The sequence below is a fragment of the Equus caballus genome, chromosome 5 (assembly GCF_041296265.1).
Source record: "Equus caballus isolate H_3958 breed thoroughbred chromosome 5, TB-T2T, whole genome shotgun sequence".
NCBI classification, from domain to species: domain Eukaryota; kingdom Metazoa; phylum Chordata; class Mammalia; order Perissodactyla; family Equidae; genus Equus; species Equus caballus.
In genome coordinates this window covers 57,886,506-57,891,959 of record NC_091688.1, presented here as the reverse complement: position 1 = coordinate 57,891,959, position 5,454 = coordinate 57,886,506, and the positions used below count along the sequence as shown (strand labels likewise).

Below are 5,454 nucleotides of genomic sequence, written 5' to 3'. Positions count from 1 at the left end.
TAATGGCCGGCCTGGTGGCATATTGATTGAGTTCGAACACCCCTAGGTCCCAGGCGTAGACCTAGCACTGCTCGTCAAGCCAGGCTATGGCAGCATCCCACATAAAATAGAGAAATGTTGGCACAGATCTTAGTTCAGTGACAATCTTCCTCAAGCAAAAAGAGGAAGATTGGCAACAGCTGTTAACTCAGGGCCAATCTTTCTCACAAAAAGTTTTTTTAAAATAAGGTCTGTTGAAAGATATTGCATTAGGATATCATTTATTTTGATTATTGAGGGTTTTTTTTTGTTTGTTTCCCTCTTAAATTGTGTACCTACTCCCATTGCCAGAGGCCCTGTGGGGTCTGTCTTCCAGTGCAGCTGTTGCAGGCATCCTCAGACTCCCTCTGCAGGAGCTGGGCATCAGCTCTCCCCTGCACTCAGTGCGGTCCTCAAGGCTCACTCTGCTCTCTGTTCTCCCTCCTTTCCAGTGTTGCCTCGCCTGCCCCTCCAGCCGTTTGGGATTCTGGGCCTTGCCTTCACAACCGATTCCACTAAGCTCACTCTGTCACCCCAACATCCACACTTGGCCTGCATGTTCTCTGTAGTCTGCTCGGGCTCCCTTCTCTCCCCCTTCCACTCACAACTCACTGACTTTATAACAGAAGTGTTTTTAATGCTGGCCATGACATCCTGTCATCTGGGCAGGAAAGGCCAGGCTCACTGGCTGAATCATCAAGATAGCTCCTCCACAGAAAAAGGCTCCAAATCCCCTACAAATTTATTTTCTGTCTCGCTCCCTCAAAAGTGTCCCCTGGACCTCACAAAGAGGCTGTAGAATAAGAATACGAGCTGCCTGCTCTGGCTGATTACAGGTGTCACATTGTCCCTTCTCCCATGGCTTCCCACCCATCATGCACTGGGCACACACTCAAATCCACAATGTTTGATGATTTTCATACATCTTTGTGCCACTGTCACATGACAGAAGCAGAGGCATTGGCAGGTGAAGTCACATTAATCAATCATATGACCAATCAGGGACAACTAGAGATATAAACCTAAGTTTTTGACCCTCAGTCCTGTGTTCATTCCATTATTCCATGAACTCTCCTCTCTACTGTCTCTGACCGACCCCCCCCCATCCACCCCTCTATAGTCTCCTGATCTCTAGATCAACTAGCATGGGCCAATATTAATATATTTAAATAGCAAACTTTTAAGCTTAAAAAATTCTTTAGGTCCCCATAGATATATGTAACTGCTGATAGAAAAATCCTCTCCCACTTTCTTCCCTCTGGTGTGAATTTACTCAGCAACTTTTCTCCAGCTCCTCTGCAGAGCCTTTTACAAATTCCCACTTGCAACACTGCTGAAGGATAAAACATACCGACACGGTCTCAGACGTACTGCTGTGTGCTTTGAAAACACAGACACAACACCAGTGAGTACATGCGGGTATTATATTTCTCAGCCGAGCATCCTCAGAAGCTGGAGACATTAGTTTTCCACTCCCATGTAGGCTTTGTGGTCCCTGGCCTTGTGGAAAGGCCAAGTCCTGTAGAGAGGCCATTGTTTTCCCTGCCTTTGCTGATAGCATGAGACCAGCTAACGATGATGGCAGATCTCCAAGAGCAAGCAAAAGAGCAACTGGGAGTATAGTAACAGGAGGCCGCAAATTATAGGAGATATTTGTAATCTACCCAACAGGAGTTGTGCCTTTTCTGGGAAATTGAATCACTGAAAGCTTGAGTGCCTAATGGGTGTTGACCCCAGTAAATGTGTGTGTGTAGGTGCCAGGAGCAAACATATCCTTGTGATCACAAGCCACCTCAATCCATATCTGAGATCCCTACTGAGGATGGCTCCATGGTATGGCAACCCCAAAGCAGTTCAGATTAGGAAGGCCAGGGAAAACCCATCCTCAGTGCTTTCCAGGGGGCATCAATTACAGCATAACCTTTTGTCAAGCACTGACATAGAGGCTTTACATATCATCTCAGAGAATCCTCACCACGACACTAACGGGGCAGGTGATATTATATCCCTATTTTAAAGATGAAGAAAGTGAGGCTCAGGGAAGTTAAGATCATCCATCTATTAAGAGGTGGGGCAAAATCCAAGCTCAGTTTTGTCTGACGCCAAAACGCATGTTCTTAACTATCCTGCTCTATCGGCATCAGAGCTCTCAGGCACCCATTTTGCCAGGCATCCCTAGCTAGAAGTCACCTCTCATTCATTTCTTCAACACTCAACAACATTTAGTGACCATCTACATTGTGCCAGGTCTTTTGGTAGGCAGAGAGGCTTCACTGATGAGAGACATGGACCATGCCATCATGGAACTTGGAATCTAATGGGTGAGTGCCAGGGTCTCCATTTAAGGTTGGGCACTTTGGGTCCTGTACAAAAAGTGAATACTAAAATCCAGCTGGCCAAGTGGATTCTAAAACCCAGCCTGGGTTCACCCAAGCTATGTGCCCACAGAGATGCATCCTCCAGAAGCAATTTTTAAAAATTTTACCAAAGCATGAGATGGGCTATTTGGAAGTACCCCCCACTGCCACACTTTTCAAGACAATGTCACTCTGAAAGATCCCCATAACAACCTACGGGCCCAGGGGACGTGAATCTGCACCCGGGCAGATTCTGCACAGTAAGGAGGTCAACAGTAAATCCAAGAAAGAGTAGTTTGGACCATTTGCCTTGAGCCAATGAGATCCACAGCCACTTTCAGGGAATCCTGACCAATCAACCATGATTTGGACTAATCCCCCTCTCAAAAGCACCTGGATGAGTAAAACTTCCAGCGATTCCCAAAGATAGTGCCCCCATCTCAGCAGAAGGCTGAGGCTTTGCTGGCCCTGGACCTGCAGGCCTTGTACCCACAACTGTCAGACCCTAGGAAGGCTTCTGGAAACACTTATTGTGGAGAACAAGTGAGAAGAAAAGTCAAGGTGACATCAAGCCCAAGCCCCAGTAATTAGGAGGGCAGTGTCTCCATTAGCAGAAAGAGAGTCTAAAGGAGAAGTTCTTTGGGAAAGGGATTAGTTCTATGTGCCTGTGTGCTAACTTTTAAGATAGAATCATATAAAGACGTATTTATGGAGCCTTCATGTATGAGGCAATGTGTGCGATTCTTACAAAAACCCTAATGTGAGGAAATTGATACTCAGAGAAACCAAATAATTTGGCCGAGTTCACGTAGCTAGGAAGGAGCAGGGGTAGAAAGTGGCAAACGAGAATCTGCTTGACTCAAAAGACTTGTGATTAACTCGTATCCCAGCTTCGAAGGAGACGTCTTCAGCCCTACGATGAAGAAGAAGGAAGTGAGATAAAGGACATGTGACCAAGAAGCAGTGAGGCAGATGGAGGAAGAGAAAGAAGAAAGAAGCAAGGTGACAGAGGGCAGGCCCCAATAACTTCTCACAGGCGATAGAGACATACAGGTCTGACATCTAGCCATAAATGGGGTTCACTGATCTCAGCATCCAGAACAGAAAATGTCCCAGCTGGGAAGGACCTTTGTGCTCTTGTTCAGGCCCTCCTTTTACAGCTGAGAGAACAGAAGCCTTGAGACATCTAGTGGCTTCCCCAAGGTTCCCCAGGCTGTTCTGGAGGCAGAGCCATGGCCAGGCCCCGGGGCTCCTGGCTCTCAGGCCTAATAATTTCCACCCCCACTGCATGGCTGAGATTACAGCACCAACGACCGTGGTGCTATAAACAGCTGTGGTCACCCACCGTCCAGTTACGCAGCACATGCCACCCTGGCAGTCATCTTCGTTGTGTGGCTTGAGGATTGCGCTGCCCTGGTCATGTGAGTTTCAGAGGAATGGAAAATTCCAGGTCTGTGAACAACACCCCCTCCAGGTATCCTTCTTCACCAGCCCTGCCTTCGGAGGCTCCCAGGCTGTTTTGTCCCACCACCAGTTAATATTTCACTTTGGTGAGACTTTAGGGAACAAAGAACACAAATCTAGCCCTGTGGGGCCAAAGGTAGGCAGCCACTGGCGCCCGATGCAGCTCATAAATGAGAACAGTGCGATGTACTTTGGATAAGAGCACCACACAGCCTCCTGCAGAACAGCTGGGGAAGCTATTCATAGGCGAGCGTGCTATTTGCGTCTGCCTGGCATTTGAGTTAGGCTCACCTAACTGCGTGGCCTTCCCGCAGATGTGAGTCACGCTCCCCATTCATGAGCAAGGAGTGGCCAGGGCAAAGGAGAATTGCTTCTGGGGCCAGCTGAGGGGCACATGGGGCAAGAAATGGCATTTCCAGGGAGAGCTGAGGACTGGGGGGACGCATTTGTTAGTGGTATCACCTGATTCTCCTCCATGCGAGGGTGCCATCTCCTTGGACCCTCCTAATTTCCTCTTTTGTCCAAGCTCCTGGGCAAACACAGTAGAAAGTCCAAAGCCCTCCTAATCTCCCAGGAAAGCCAAGCCCCCGCTGGCGGCTTAGACTACCCTCCAACAGCTTGAGTTTCCCAGGCAGGGAAGCCATTCGGAGCACAGTGGGAAGGCAGCTCCCAGATGTCCAGTCCCAGCCGCCTGGTCCCTGGCCACCATATTACAAGCTTACATGCTGTGGGGGCAGTTCTTCCCCAAGCTGAGCACTGCCCACCCTGGGAACCGTCCCGCATCAGCCCTCCTGCCTGCTACACAGTAAACGGAGTTCCAGCCTGGTCCTGCGGCAAAAATACACCAGAAGCAGGGTTCACTCTGGTCCAAAGTAGGCCCAGGAGGTCCAGCCCAGGCCTGGGCAGCCCTCATCCAAGGGAGAGTCAGCTCCACTGCACAGCAGCCCTGATGGTTCTCAACCATCCCGGGCCCATGAGAAAAACTCCAGCTCTGCACCAAAAATAAAGCAGCATTTGGAGGCCGTGCATCAGACCCCAGTGTTAGGAAGGTGCTCAGCCTTCCTTCCCAGTGGCGTCTCCCTTCCCTTCCAGTTGGTGTATACTGTCGTCCTCTCTCCAGCTTTCACAAACCTGTGGCCCCCTGGGGTTCTGTACGTGGTGTTGCTGGGGGCCGTGGTCAAAGTCGGGCTCTGTACCCCTACTAAATACTCAGGTGTGTTTTTGGAGCTCATCCAGCCACAAATGGCTTAGTTCCCCAGCTGGACCAGAAACTTCTCAAGGGAACGTGCTGTGCCTTTATCTTTGTGTCCCCACATGGTGGTTCACAGCTGGCATGCAAACAAGGACTTCATACGCCCTTAACACTTGACCACTTCTCTTTGGCTCCTAGACTTTGCTCCTCACTGGCAGGGACTTCTCATCTCTGAATTTCTGCAGGGCCTAGTGCCAGCTCTGACACAGGATAGGTATGTAATCAATGTTGTTGAATTGACAGTCCAATTTGAAGAAAGGACTTGTAAATTATTCAATGTTATGACACAAAGGACATAGACAAGACCATCTGATGGATTTGAAATTTACACAAATGGACATATGATGACAGATGCTATGGATA

At 48.9% G+C, this 5,454-nt stretch overlaps 1 long non-coding RNA gene across 1 annotated transcript; it reads right to left on the bottom strand.

Annotated features, from left to right (window-relative positions):
• Positions 1-1,428: 1,428 nt before the first annotated feature.
• Positions 1,429-3,868, bottom strand: LOC138924102 (uncharacterized). Its single transcript, XR_011438733.1, has 2 exons — positions 3,721-3,868; positions 1,429-3,288 (listed from the first exon to the last, which is right to left on the bottom strand). It is a non-coding gene; the product is annotated as an uncharacterized lncRNA (long non-coding RNA).
• Between the last annotated feature and the right edge of the window lie 1,586 nt (positions 3,869-5,454).